Source organism: Neophocaena asiaeorientalis, unplaced genomic scaffold (assembly GCF_003031525.2).
Source record: "Neophocaena asiaeorientalis asiaeorientalis breed wild unplaced genomic scaffold, Neophocaena_asiaeorientalis_V1.1 scaffold242, whole genome shotgun sequence".
In the NCBI taxonomy this organism is placed as follows: domain Eukaryota; kingdom Metazoa; phylum Chordata; class Mammalia; order Artiodactyla; family Phocoenidae; genus Neophocaena; species Neophocaena asiaeorientalis.
The window spans coordinates 6,714,346-6,729,319 of record NW_020172451.1 but is presented as its reverse complement, the minus strand read 5'-3'; the positions used below and the strand labels follow the sequence as shown (position 1 = coordinate 6,729,319).

The 14,974-nt window shown below is 42.0% G+C and overlaps 1 protein-coding gene and 1 pseudogene across 1 annotated transcript in view; one reads left to right on the top strand and one right to left on the bottom strand.

The window, feature by feature from the left end:
- Positions 1-14,974, bottom strand: part of TCF20 (transcription factor 20) — a 96,226-nt gene that overhangs the window by 79,535 nt on the left and 1,717 nt on the right. The gene's annotated exons all lie outside the window — the stretch shown is intronic.
- The window catches only part of LOC112394612 (basic proline-rich protein-like), a 13,054-nt pseudogene continuing 7,347 nt past the window's right edge, over positions 9,268-14,974 (top strand).

The following is a 14,974-nucleotide window of genomic DNA, read 5'->3' as shown; positions in this document are numbered from 1 at the left end:
TTCCCAGACCAGGGCTTGAACCCATGTCCCCTGCATTGGCAGGTGGATTCTTAACCACTGCGCCACCAGGGAAGCCCAAAAGGTGTATTTTAAAAGATTTTCTGGCAGTGGTTAGGAAGAGACCGAACCACGGCCCAGGGAAGAAGAGTTACTATTCAAGAGGCTCTGACAGGGCTTCCCTGGTGGCGCAGTGGTTAAGAATCCGTTTGCCAATGCAGGGGACAAGGGTTCGAGCCCTGGTCCGGGAAGATCCCACATGCCGCGGAGCAACTAAGCCCGTGTGCCACAACTACTGAGCCCACGTGCCACAACTACTGAAGCTCGTGTGCCACAACTACTGAAGCTCGTGTGCCACAACTACTGAAGCTCGTGTGCCTAGAGCACATGCTGTGCAACAAGAGAAGCCACTGCAATAAGAAGACCGTGCACCGCAATGAAGACTAGTCCCTGCACGCCTCAACTAGAGAAAGACCGCGCAGCTACGAAGACCCAGCACAGCCACAAATAAACAAATTAATTAAAAACAAAAAAAAAAAAAATAAATAAAAAAAAAAAAAAAAAAAAAGAGGCTCTGACAGAGCTCAGGCAGGTCTCCCACTATGCTCGTCCAAACCACTTCTAGTCCCCACTTCCACAACAGCCTTGTCTCCTACTCAACTGGCTCTTCAGCATCTTTTCAAGAGACCCCTCCTTCAACTCCCTCACTTAAATCACTATACAAAAAGAAAAATAACTTAATAGTTTGTCCACAAAAGTAATTAAAAGCAAATCTTACAGACTGATATAGCCTATGGTACATATTCTTCATAACAAATATGTGGGCTCCTATTGGGTGCCATGTACTGCTCTAGGCAACAGAGATGCAAAGGTGAAGGAAGCACAGTTCTTAACCATGGAATTTACATTTAGTGGGGGGAAAAAAGATAAAAGACAAAAATGTCGTTTAAATGCTGTGAGGAGAAAGAGTGGGGCGCAGGGAGAGAAAACCTGTGTGTGTGTGTGGGCTTCTAAGCTCAGATCGGGGGAAGGAAGCAGTGATGCAGTATGTACTTTTACAAGGTACACACTTTATATTAAAAGGGAGAAAAAGGTTTTGAGCCACACAGAGTTGGGTTCCAGCTATGTTTCATCAGAATTAAATAAAATAATGAAAATAAATACTGTGCACTGTGCCTGGCACTTGGTAAAGGATGTATAAATGTTAAGTCATTAAATCAGTGGTTTAATATACAAAGAAAAAAAGTTTGCACTGCAATATTTAAAAACTAGGTAATAATTTAGCATCAACTGTCTGAAACAAATACTTCAGAACTCGTCAGGAGGGACTTCCCTGGAGGCGCAGTGGTTAGGAGTCCACCTGCCAGTGAAGGGGACACGGTTCAAGCCCTGGTCCAGGAGGATCCCACATGCCACGGAGTAACTGAACCCGTGAGCCACAGCTTCTGAACCTGCGCTCTGGAGCCTGTGAGCCACAACTACTGAAGCCCGCGCAGCAATGAAGACCCAATGCAGCCATAAATAAATAAACTAATTAATTAATTAATTAAAAATCTTTAAAAAAAAAAGTCTTCAGGAGATGAACCGCCTGCAAACAGAAACCTCAGAATATTTTGTAAAACAGTATTAAGAACCACCTTCATCTACAAATAAAAAGGCAGTTCTGTTATTCAGTGCTAAAAAGAAGTGAGCTATCAAGCCATCAAAAGACATGGAAGAAACTTACGCATATTACTAAGTGAAAGAAGCCAATCTGAAAAGGCTACATACTGTATGATTCCAACTATATCATATTCCGAGAGTCAAAACTATGGAGACAGTAAAAAAAACTGTGGTTGCCAGGGATTAGGGGGAGGGAGAGATGAATAGGTAGAGCACAGAGGATTTTTAGGGCAGTGAAACTACTCTGTATGATACTATAATGATGGATACAGGTCATAAATTTCTCCCAACCACAGAACATACAATATAACACCAAGAGTGAACTGTAGCATAAACTATGGACTTTGGGTGAAAATGTGTCAAGGTAGGTTCATCAATTGTAACAAAGGTACTACTTTGGTGGGAGATGTTGGTAATGGGGGAGGCTGTGCATGTGCAGGGGCAGAGGGTATGTGGCAATCTCTGTACCTTCCTCTTAATTTTGCTGTGAATCTAAAACTGCCCTAAAAAATAAAGCCTATTTTTTTTTAAAGTACAGGATACGCACTAAACTGTAAACAATAGTTATCTCTGGAGAGTAAAGTTATACACCTATGTATTGTTTGAATTTTACAACAAGAGCATGTACTAATTTTATAATAAAAGGATACATTTCAAGAAAAAAAAGTTCTAAAAGTTGTTTCAACTAAAACACTATGCTAACATTCTTCACATTTTTTCTTTAACATATGTAATTATTTCCATGTATAACTATTTCAACAAAAGTAACTGTTTTCATATGACCATTTTAACTCAGAACAAAAATACTGTTAAGAGTAGTAGGATTTTTTCCAAATTTTTAATTTAGTAGAGTTAAATCTTATTCTTAAAAGGAAATAAAATATTATGAAGTATATCTCTTAATACAGTATTAATAATCTGAATCAAGTCAACAAGAAAAACAATATATTGGCTTATGGAACCAAGTCTTTACGTATCTCTAGATGGAAAGACAAAATTTCCCATTTTTCTATCCCAAATGATTTAATTTAGAATGAACTAAAGCAGAGAGAAAACATGTCTCTCCCCTTCAGAACCTATATTACCTATTAATTTGCTAATGAAATCAGATATGTGACTTATACATAGTCAGTGTTGTGACTTTACATTAGCAGACACCTCTTGAGTAGTATTATCACTGGGTTCCTGGAAGAGATTTCCTAACGAATAATTCACTGAGGAAGGTTCTTTAGCAGATACAGAAGGACCAGTATCGAATACTAAGAATATCTGAATTGGCAAAAAAGGGGAAGTAGGGATAACACTTGGTCTGCTAAGAAAAGATTCAATAAACATATAATCAACTACTATAATTAGAAGTCAATTTCAATTCTTAATAACATTTCCGAGGTTTACATCTTAAATATAAGCAAAAAGCATCAACAAAAGAAATCTTGTTTATATAAAAAGATTTCTGCCGAAATCTTAAAACCTAATATTTTGATTTTGAAAATAAGTTGTTGATTTTTTTAAATCTAGAGAACAGTAGACTGGGCTGGCATCCTTTGAAAGCCGAGTAAGATAAGTTCCATAAAAACAGGTAATAAACGCATGGAACTCATTAATTCAGAAAGGGGAAAAAGAAACTGAAGCTTCCATGGCACATTCCTTTGAAAGCTGGCAGGAAAATTCTACTTCATTTATTAATTCACACAAAAACTATTTGCTGAGCACTAACTACACACCAAGCACTATTCTAGGTGCCGAGGATATGATGGGGAAACGCCCTCACACAGATGTTCTAACAAGTAGGCCCCAAATGGCAACTGTGGACTCCACTCTATTTTTTTTTCCCCTAAATCCAAACCCAAACTCTTCCCTTCAAAGGTGTCACAAATTTATTCTGCAAGAGTTATTTTCCAGTTCATCAAATTAAGCACAGAATCGCACAGTGCACAAGTTAAGGGCACAGAATGTGGAGTTAGGATGCCTGATTCCAAATCCTGGCTCTGCTACTTTTTAGACGGGACCTTGGGCAAAGCACTCAACCGCTCTGTTACAGTTTCCTCACCTGAAAAAATGGAGATAATAGTATACCCTCATAGGATTTTTATAAGAATTAAGTGGGTTAATATTTTCAAGTGTTTAATTTCATAATTATTTAGTTTATTATTTATTCAAAGTTTTTCATAAATAAAATATCCTTGCCTATCTGTTGGAATTAACGTGGGTTGATGCCAACATTTCCTGTAAGTCCATGTTGTTTAAACCAGCTTTAGTTCCTTCTCATGCAGACTAGGGATTTGGCCATGGGAAAACCTCCAGAACAGGAACAGGAAAAGATGATCAATTCATCATTTGCTTCCAGCCCTCCCATCTCCTTCCCACCTCCACCTCTCCTCACAATCGACAAGTCTCTCAACCACATATCACAACTCTCTTCACAAAACCTTGTTTCATTAGTAAGAATAAAGTGCTCTAGCCCAGATTCAAGGCCCATCATCAAGCTATTCCCACTTCACCCTTGGCCCATACTTCCTTCTGACAGTCCCTTCCCTGCAATCTCCAGGCCCCGCTAAGAGCCTGCACTTTGCTATATATATATAACATGCCACATACTTCCAAGCCTTGCTTCTTGAAGGACCTTCCCTTGGAATGCTCTCTCCTATCGATCCTTGCAGATCCTGCTCACAGGTCCCCTCCCCTCAGTCTTCTCCGATATTCTTCCCATTCTTAATCAGGGGTAAACCTCTCCCTTAGTTCTTCCCTAGAACTCTGGCTGCACCACTATTATAGTCTTGCAGATCCTATATAGATTTTATGAATGTTAATTTTCCATGTCTGACTCTCCCACAGACACTGAACTCCGGGGAAGGGGAAGATGTTTTATTTACTTTTGCATTTTTTGTGCCTAGCATGGTATAGATTTAGCAATCTGGGCTGAATCGAAATAGAAATTTTCTTTTTCTTGTATTTTCTCTGATGTTTCATTCCCACAGGCTTCACTTGGCCTCTGTCTCTCATCTTTAGTGATAGCCAACTTTTAGCACTTTGCTAACCAATGTAGCAAAATTTCAGTTAAAAAAAAAAATTTAATAAGTGACACAGGCTGCAACGTCCTCCACTCCAACTCAAACCTCTCTTATTCAATATGTTAGAACTTAACCCCACTTCCACAAAGACTTCTTAACTAAAAGATGAAAATTCTACTCCCGTTATGTTTAAACTCACATATCCACTAGGTAAAAGCAAAACAGAACAGCAGCACTAAATTCAACGCAACGTGTACTTTTTTGCTTATGTCTGTTCACTAATGTACAGGTGCCTGTAAGTCTTTAGGTTCATTTACACTGTGTATGTTGAGGGTGTAGGAGTCATTTGGCTGGAATCTTGGAGGCATGTTGGCCATGCCTCTGCCATCAAGTAGGAATTATTGCACATAAATGAGTCTATTCTACTGCCTAAAACTCTCTAGGAGAAATTCCCAGAGTTCCTCACAAGGCAGGGAGTTCTTTGGTTTGTCCACCCAAGCCACTAGCACTCCCTCCGACCTCATCTGCTGCTGTTTTCCTTCTCAGAGTTGAGGAACAGCAGGCCATCACTCTTTAACATACCCTAAGACCCTCATTAACTCATTGCTTAGGATACTTTATCAGGCTAAATTAACTCGTTTCTTTGGCTGATATTTTCTCTGAATTTTCCCCCTATTCTTCAACTATTTTAGTTATTCTTAAAGATGCTTTACAAGTTTTTTACAACAAATCCAAATTTAACATTACTTTAATACATACTATGTGAAGGGGACATAAAGAAATAAAGATTAACAAGGCATGGTGACCATCTAAGAATACAATCTTGTGGTGAAACAGACATATTCCATAGTAACTGTAACATATGACATACATCACTGTAATATATGGATAAAGATAGAGGAGAAAGATAGGGCATTCCAGGCAGGGGCTCAGAAGCAAAATGGTGCATTCACTCTCAATGCATTGATAGGCAATGTGCCAGCTGCTGGGACTATAAAATAAAACACAGCCTTGACCGCAAGGACCTTAGAGCCTAGTGCAGTGGTATTCGAAAATAGTTTGCAGTTTTTCCAGCAAAAGTCTTCCACAGATACCCAAGATAAGAAGAGAGAGACGGTGAGAGTTGCTCTAGCTGTGGCGTTGGGAAGAGGATGACTTACTTCTTCCACTACAGCCAGGCCACCTGGGGTACCTCAGGTCCAAGGGGATAAGGGTATCCCCCACCTTTCCAGTTTTGATACAACACTGAGAACACTGCCACCTACCTAACACAGTGAGCGCTTCATAAGCACTGGTTAAATAAAGCATGAGAGCTCTGGAATAATGTATAAGTCACTGGTCTAATGAATGGGAATGGCAGAAGCTTATGGGGACACCAGGCAGGAAAAGCTGAGTCTAAATCACTGGAATCCAAAACTAGACAAACAACTGTAAAGGTCTGACCAATTTCTCTAAAATCCTGGAGGCAGAAAGCTCATCTTAACTACTTTTTACATCCCCCTGCAGTTCTTGTTTCCTTAGCCGGCTCTATCTGCTTGCCGCAGCAGTTTCTTTAGACCTTTCCTGTATTCTTCAAGCTTCCAACTCTCCACCTCGCTCTTGCCCCTCCAAAGAGGACCTTCACAGAACTCACAGAAAAGCACTCCTTACCTTCCTGCCCCCATGCGCATCTGTTTCCTGCCCACACACCTTGCTTTCCCCTGGAAGCGGGTATTCTTACTACCCAAAGCCAATCGCCTGGATCACACTGGGCCCCGAGTTCTACTGGAAGGTCCTCAACCCAACACTCTCCTACATCTTCAGCACGGCCCTGGGCTGGCTCCTTCCCACCTCAATTTACACATGCTTAAGGTTCTCTTATATTTAAAAAAGTCTTCCCTTGACCCGAGATTTTCCCTATAGCTACTTTTTACTTTCTTCAAAAGCCAAATTTTAGGAAGGTTTGACTCCAAACTTGTCTCCACTTCTTCACCTCACTTTCTCATCAATACACAACCACCTGGCTTTAGTTATCCCCTCTCCTCCCAACTGACCCTTTTCAATAACCTCAGCTACTGCCTCTGACTTGAGACACTTTCTTTCCCCATGCCATGCTCTCTGGGTTTTCCTCCTAACCTGTCTGGTTGCATCCTGTCTGCTCTTTAAACACTGCCCTGCTCCCTTAAATGTTCACATTCCTCAGAATTTTGTCTGGACCTCTGAGCACTTGTCATTATTAGCAACAATAACATAACTGGGGCATGGGCTCGGAGGGTGGGGAGTGTCTAAAACTACAAAACCTTCTAGGGGCTGAGGTCTGTAAAGTCCCTGTTACTGGTGGGAGACGCCCATCACTCAGGCAGGAAAAAAGGAAGGAACCACTTCTCCACATAGTGACATTCCCTGTTTAGCCCTGAGAGCAATCTCATCTACTCCCAGGCTGGAACATACACGCTAACCTCTAAGTCTTACTTCACAGCCCAGTTCCTTCTCCTAAATGTCAGTTCTGTGTCTCAAACACTTGATGCCTTCCTTACAGGTATCTCAAACTTAAGTCCAAAATTAAATTCATCACTTTTACCCCACCCCAATCTTCTTGTTCTCCACTGTTTTCTATTTCAATGAATGGTATCACCACCACCTAATTTCCAAGCCAGAAGTCTTGACTATCCTTGGTTCCTCCTTCTCCCTCAGAAATCTACCTCCTAGTAGGCTTGCTCTCATCTCGTCATCACCAGCCTCAAGATCTTCACTTAGTCAATACATATGGCCTACTATGTGTCACTACTGCTGTTGACGCTGAGTGTACAGCAGTGAACAAGCCAAGCTTAATCCTAGAGGGAGGAGACAGGCAAACAAATAAATAAAAGGATGAGACAAATTCAGATGGTGATAAAAGTTATGAATAAAATAAAGCAGGCTGATGTGATGGAGCACTACTTTAGGCCGTGAGGGCTAGAGAACACCTCACAGAGAAAGAAATATTTAAACTGAACCTGGGGACTTCCCTGGTGGTTCAGCGGTTAAGACTCCGTGCTTCCAATGCACGGGGCATGGATTCAATCCCTGGTCCGGGAACTAAGATCCTCCATGCTGCATGCCACAGTGTGGCCAGAAAGAAAAAAAAAAAAAAGATAAACTGAACCAGAATGACAAACAGAAACAAGTCCCACACAGATTTGGGAAGCAGAGTGTTCCAGGAGGCAGAGGGAAGGGCCAAGGGCAAAGTTCCTAAGGTAGAAATGAGCTTTTGAGCTTGAGGTAATCAAGAAACAGAAGGAAGGTCAAAGAGGCTGGAACTTAAGGGAGCAAGGAGGCCAGGTCAGATGGGCTCAGAGGGAGGCAGGGGTCAGAGAGACCCTTGTCGGCCACCATGAAAGCAATGGAAAGCTACTGGAAGGTTGTAGGAAGACAACTGACATAACCCAATTTGAATTTTTAAAGATCACTTTAGCTGAAAAGCAGAAAAAAATGGTTTGGGAGGGCAAAAAAAATTGGGAGTTGCAAAACCAGTCAGGAAGCTAATAATACAGCTGTCCAGATAAGAGGGAATGGTGCTTGAGATGGGAAGGAACAAGTTTATGATGTATTTTGGACATAAAATGAAAAAAACTTGCTGGGAGATTAAATGTTGAGAGTGAGAGGGGAAAAAGAAATCTAGGACAATTCATAGGTTGTTTTTAGGTATAATTTACATACAGCAAAATTACATGCAGTATATGATTCAATAAGATGTGACGAATGCCTACCAAGACACAGAACATTTCCATCACTCTAGAAAGTTCCCTCATGTCCCCTTCCCAGTGAACCCCCTTCCACCCAAGAGGCAACCACTGATCTGATTTTTGGTATCACAGACTACTTTTGCCTATTCTAGAATGTCTTATAAATGGGATCATCCACTATGTACTTTTTTGTGTCTGGCTTTTCACTCAGCATAATTTGTGTGAAATTCTTCCTTCTTCCTTGTTACATGTGTCAGTAGTTTGTTTCTTTTCACTGCTGAGTGGTCTTCCACTGTATGAACATACCGTTTTGTTTATCCATTCTCCCACTGGATGGACGTCTGGACTGTTTCTAGTTTTCGACTATCATGAAAAAAGCTCCTAAGAAGATTCTTGTACGAGGCTTATTTGTGGACATATATTTTCATTTCTCTTGGATTAATACCTAGAAATGGAACTGCTGGGTCACAGGGTAGACATAACGTTCAACTTTTTAAGAAACTTCCAAAATAGTTTTCCAAAGTGGTGGCATCATTTTATAGCCTCATCAGCAGTGTACTTGGGTGGGTTCTTGCTGCCTGACTCCCAGGTGTTTCGCTTGAATAACTACCTACACCACAGCCAAAATGACACTCTTTTAGCTCTTCAAACATTTCTCTCTACTTTTTTTTTTTTTTTTTAAGACCTTTGTAGATGCGCTCCAAGGACACTTTTCCTCCTTACCCCATCCCATTTATTGCCTGTCTCATGCTATTTACTTTCATTCAACAAATATCCTGAAAGATGAGAAAAGGCTGGGTTGGCCACAGTGTTCTGAGCAGAAGCAGCAGCATGTAATGAAATCCCTGAGATGGGAAAGAGCTTGGAGCCTTCAGAGGACACAGAGAAAGTCCATGTGTCTGAAGGACGGCAAGCAAAAGCAGCAGAGAGGTGGCCAGAGAGGTGGGTAGGGGCCAGGGGACTCAGAGCCTTGGGAGAAATGGGAAGGAGTTTGGATTTTCTATTAAGTGCTATGAGAAACCATTAAACGATTTTAAGGGAGGAAAGACAGGTGACTCTTTGGCTGCTCTGGGCACACTGGAATAGAGACAGACAGACGGGTAGAAATGGGGAGGCTGTGTTAAGAGGCAATCACAATGTTCCAGGTAGGAGAGGATGGTGGCTCAGTGGTTGTGGCAGTAGAGTGGAAAGATTCAAGTCGTACTACGGAAACAGCACTGACAGTAACATGGTGATGGATTAGATATGGAGGGTGGTGAGAGAAAAGGAGGAATGTGATTTGAGAGAGTGGGTAAATGGTAAAGCCACTTATGGAGAAGGGGACAAATGGAGGAGAGTTTGAGGAATATGTGTTAGTTCTGGACTTATGAAGCTCAAGTTACTAGTGAGATACCCAAATGGCAGCGTCAAGCAGGAGTTGGAGGAGCTAGGGGAGGTCTGCCTGAAGGTATCAACATGCGGGTCATCAGCTTACCGGCAATCATCAAAGCCTAGGGATATCCGAGAGCACCCAGGGAGCAAGGGCAATGAAATAAGAGGGTCCAGAGAATGCCAACGGTTAAGCAGAAGAAGGGAGGAACGAGCCATAGAGGTGGGAAGAGATTGCTGAGACAAGACAAGGATGAGGAAGCGAACTGTCCTCTCTTGAGAAGCCTCCTGTGACCTTTCAAGTCAGGAGGACCTATCTTGGTACAGCACCATGTACTCCCCCCATCAGAGCACTTTCAATAGCCCTGTTTAGTTGCCCTTCTCTACTGAGCAGATATTGGAGGATGTAAAATCAACAGGATTGTCAGGAACCAGCCCCGCTCTAGACAGTGTATTGGTACATGGTACAATGTGGAATGTTTGTTTAATGGACAACTACACTAACATTCACTGAGTGTCACCTATAGGTGGTGCACTCCACTATATACTTTTCCTATTTTAGTTCCTTTTCTCACCAGCCCTGAGGAAGATATATCTCCATTTTACAGACAAGGAAACTGTGGCTCAAGCAAAATGCCCAAGGTCACTCACTGCTAGTAAGTGATGGAGCCAGACGGAGGCCACACATCCTCCTTCACATGCTCTGCTGCCTCCATAAACTTCCCATCACATGGACTTTCTATTGCAAGAATGTCCTCTCATATTACTGTCAAAGGGATACAAACCTGTCCCCAGGTAACGGACCCACCAGAGTACTAAGTCAGGAAAATGTCCAGGGAAGTAGTCCTGCTCAAGAATAACCCGTGTCCCCTGCATCGGCAGGCGGACTCCCAACCACTGCGCCACCAGGGAAGCCCCAAGAATCCCTACTCTTGTCAGGCACAGTAAATAATCTCCGGACTCCCAAAGTAATGCTTTATCTTAGGACGCTTCTGAACGTAGAAGTGAAACCTTCCCTGAAACTTGAGAGGTGAAAAACTTAGGACTGCTAGGGCCTTACCTCTTTTCAATTCTAGAACTCAATTTTAGCCACATACCAGAAATTTCTCCCTACATCTAAAGGGCCTAATTTGAACTTCACAACTAATGCTGAATGTGGCAAAGAGCTTCTCCATGCTGTCCATTGTGGACCAAGACATAATCAGGGTGAGACTGTATCTCAGGGGGTCCAAAGAAACCAATATTACATAACTTTGTGAAAAGTTAACAGTAGTACTCTGCTTTCAAGATTGATGTACTGTCTTTTCCCTGACTTCTTAAGATTGCAACTACACAGGTTTCCTAAATGCATACATTAGCACCCAGAGGCTTCCCTTCTTTTTCTACTCAGGAGCAACTGTTAACTATCAACCCTCTGGTCAGAGCATGGGCTACAGTGGAAAGAACACTAGCCTCGCTGGCAAAGAACAGGGTCCTAGCCTTGACTGTCAGTGTAAAGCCGCATAACTTTGGGCAGGTCACCACCTTCTTGGCATCTTTCCTGAGTTGTAAAAGAAGTTGTAAAGTGCCAGACTAGGTTTCTTTCAGTTCTCTATATAACTCTACCAGAGAGCACAGAAAGGGTGGTTGAAGGTATGTAGGATGCCACTGGCTGGCTGGGAAAAGTGCGGAGGACGAACCCTCCTGGCTGTGGATGACGAAGCCTGTCTGACCTGCGCTGTTTCCTCTCCTGCCAGAGCCCCCACTCTCAGCCACCCCGGCTCCCTCCAACAACTCCCTCCCCAACCCAAGGTCACCTGGGATCCTCCATCTGAAGCAATACCTAGCAGAGTGTCCTGCATACAGATATCACTAACTTTTGCTGGCTTCATTTGAAGCTTTAACAAAGAACAATGATTGTAACACCCCAATCCAACTCCTCAACAAAGAAACATAAACATAATGAAACGATGTTTCTAATAATGCCTAGCACTCATCAACACAATAACAGATCTCTGGCTTTTTTTTTTTTGTGGCCCCACGCGTGGCTTGTGGGATCACAGTTCTCCAACCAGGGATTGAACCGGTGCCCCCTGCAGGAGAAGCATGGAGTCCTAACCACTGGATCACCAGGGAATTCCCTACACATCTCTTTTTTATGAGAACAATTTTAATAAAGCAGACACGTTCTTTTTTCTTACCCTTTATAAGGTACCACTAATGACCCCTCTTAAGTTCTTTTGATCCAGGTCCCCATTCACAAAGCATAGATATAAACAGAGGGAAGACTTCAACCAACTCACTTCTACTCTTTGGATTAACTTCTCAAGATGCTCAGGACTAAAGCAAATTATTTACTTTGTTTAACGCCATTTTCATCCATCCCACAGATCAAGTTTGACTGCCCTGCTGGCAGAAAACACTTCATAAGAGGGTACATCTTCATGACCACTCTGAAGCAGTATCCCTCGAGTCACTATCATATTGTCTTCTTATTCTCTTCACCGCCAGACACACACTCTTCTTATCACCGCCAGACACTCTTACTTACTGTCTACAATCCCTCTCCAGAGCAGGCTCCTTCGCTACCTTGCTCACCACTGCATCTACCATGTTTAGAACAGTGCCTACAAAAGCTTGTTAATGAAAATTAGAACACAGAGGACCTTAATCCATGTTTATGGATGTGATGTTCAAACATGGTAACCCCCTTCCAATCAGGATGATGTTCAAGTGTTCCAGTGAACTTCCACCCTTTCCCACGGAACAGCTTACATATGCAGACTGCAACAAGGATATTTTCCCCTGTAGCTAATGTTTTCTCTTTCTTCCCCACAATGAAGCATCAGATAACAAGCCACAGATACACCAATAAGTCACTTTATAGTTCTTCTTCCTGCTGGGTCATGCACGTTACGTACAAAGCAAACACAGCTCTAATGCAGAAAGTACTGATTGTGTTTGTTGCCAAGAGAATCTTTCCATCCATACTGCATGTACCATAGGTATTAAGAGAACTTTCAAAGCTACCTAATAATATAAAAAAAACTATTCGGTCTAAGTGCAATGTGACCAGATCATGCTCTATAAAAGCCTTGATTTCACTATATTTCAAATGTATGATTTTTATGTACAGTATTGCTCCAATATAAATAGGGTTTTGCTGTTTTGCTTTATTTTGTTACTCTTACCTCCACAAAAAGAAAATGAAGGCAGCCGAGTCAGAAGCCCCAGACAGATCGAATGAACACTAAGGTGCCTTGAACATAAGCCCCCATGAGGAAGAGAGCTGAAGGCATACTGGGGAAAGGGTTGTCTTTTGCAAATATATCTTTTGAGTCCCATCTGGTCAAACTGAGAGCAGGCCCCAGATAATGATTCCTGTGCAGTGTACAGACAGGAAAAGAGATAGCCCCTTACATATCGTATCACTCTTTGATCTGACAGGAGTTTTCAGCTCAAGATAGAACGGCAGAATTGGGTATGAAAGAGAAGTTTTTAGATTAAATCTCAGGTGCACTGGCAAAACTGGCCAGGTACGGGGAAAGGGAAGTTTTAGAAAACTCCCAGGGGTCACTAAACTATATGGCACAGTCACAAAAACCATCCTTTCCAGTATTTTGCCCGAGTCCAGATTTCAGATTCATTATAACTTAAAAAAAAAAGAAGGGGGACACAGCAGGAAATTTGTATTCCAAAGCCAACCTACCACTGGCTGATTTGTGTCTTGAGCTGGCAGTGAGCTATAACATACCTAGTAAAGACTCTGGAGCCAAGGGGAGGACGGTCACAATCAAACCCTGACTCTCATTAGCTCTATGACCGCTCAGGAAAAGGAGAGGTGATATATCTCTCAGGTCTGCTGGGTGGATTTTGCAAGATAAGTTAAAATACCTCGGACAGAACCTAGCATTCTGAGGTGTTTCTGGTTTTGTTTTTTAAAACGAATGTTAGCAACCTTTCCTCTCTTTCTGAATTGAAGGTTGAACTCACCAGGTCCAAATCTAATTTCTTGGTCTACATTCATTACATTTTATGAAGGTTAAAAAAAAAGAAGGTTGCAGAACCTAAAACCCACATCTCCTGACATCGTACCACCTTGGCAACCTTATCTCACATACGTAAACACAAACGAACTTTTACCTCTGTAAGAGTTTTATAAACTTTTTCCTCACGTAAGTTACAACAAAAATGTAAATTAACATGTGGTAACTGTTCACAATTGAAGTAACTATAAGGTTTTAAAAAGGCCGCATAAAACACAAGGTCATAATTCAAATACCAACATAGAATAAATTGTTTAGTTTTGGAAATTCCAAATACTCAATCTTTACAGTCATATAAAAGTGTCTACCTATGTGACAGGCCTGATGTTAACATACAAGAAAAAGTCGACCAAGGCATCTCCAAAGTCAGCATTGTGAGCATACCTCCCAATGCTGGGACCCTTTTTGAAACTGTTTGCACTGAATGAATAAAAAAGAGGTCCAAGAAAGACATATTACACCACATTAGGCACATGTCCTTCAAGCATCCCAATACTAGAAATTTAAGACAAGCAAGACTAACATCTGAGGTCGGTCCAGAAGGACTAACCAGTCAAACGCAGGGCCTAAGGCCCTCACACACCATAAAATCAGTGAAACTGACTGGGGCTCTTCAGCATCTGAGAGGAAACGTCCAGCTCCCATTAAGGAATAAACTGGGGATGGGGATGCAAATAATTAGTGCACCTTGAGGTGACAGTTAACTCCACTAGCACAGCACTTCACAGGCGATATTATGGAATTCCACTTTGTCCCTACTCTGAGAATACTAAAGCTGGAAACTTCAGAAGTTAGCCAAACACCAAACATCCCTTGAAAGAACTTTAAATAAGATCCCGCCACAGCACCCTGCAGAGAAAGATCTTGGAACTCCTAGGAGCCAACCAACACACACAGACCCAAACACACATTAGCCACAACTCCAAGTAGTCAGATGTTCTCTGAAAAACCTTTTTCCTGATAACTCCTTCTTGCAAAGAGAAAAAATACAAGGCACATTCAGCATAGGCCAGAATATTTCTGAGAAGCACAGACCAGCATCTGGGATTTGAGGAAAAAACTGCACACCGACCAAGTCTTACACTCTGTTGGAGAAGGAACAGGCTGAAAACTAAAAAGTGAGACAGGCTTTTAAAAGCCAGGTAAGGGACAGCCTGCATTTCTCAAGAAGTCGCCTATGACTAAAACAAAAGCACAAGATGGGGGC